Genomic DNA, 715 nt, shown 5'->3' with positions numbered 1-715 from the left:
CCCTCAATTTCAGCCAGAAAATACCTGAAATCACAGAAAAACACACAAACTCATAGTAAAGTCCAGAAAAGTGAATTTTAACTAAAAACTAATAAAAATATACTAAAAACTAGCTAGATCATACTAAAAAGATACTAAAAACAATGCCAAAAAGCGTACAAATTATCCGCTCATCATGGGGTCCACAGATCCTGAAGTGTCAAGGAAAATTCATCCATGCACCAAGTGGCGAGCAAAAATGCTCTTTATGCCAATTCTGGCATTAAACGCCGGGCTGGTGCCCATTTCTGGCGTTTAACGCCAGCTTCTTGCCCTTTCCTGGCGTTTAACGCCAGTCTGGTGCCCCTTTCTGGCGTTAAACGCCCAGAATGGTGCCAGACTGGGCGTTAAACGCCCATTTGCTGCCTTTACTGGTGTTTAAACGCCAGCAAGTTTTTCCTCCAGGGTGTGCTATTTTTCTTTCTATTTTTCATGCTATTTTTTCTTTTTCAATTGATTTTGTGACTTCCGGTGATCATCAACCTACAGAAAACATAAAATAACAAAGGAAAAATAGATAAATATAACATTGGGTTGCCTCCCAACAAGCGCTTGTTTAATGTCAGTAGCTTGACAGTGGGATCTCAAGGAGCCTTACAAATACTTAGAGCAATGTTGGAACCTCCCAACACCAAACTTAGAGTTTGAATGTGGGGGTTCAACACCAAACTTAGAA

The sequence above is a fragment of the Arachis duranensis genome, chromosome 4 (assembly GCF_000817695.3).
Source record: "Arachis duranensis cultivar V14167 chromosome 4, aradu.V14167.gnm2.J7QH, whole genome shotgun sequence".
NCBI classification, from domain to species: Eukaryota; Viridiplantae; Streptophyta; class Magnoliopsida; order Fabales; family Fabaceae; genus Arachis; species Arachis duranensis.
Note: the sequence above shows the minus strand (reverse complement) of the source record.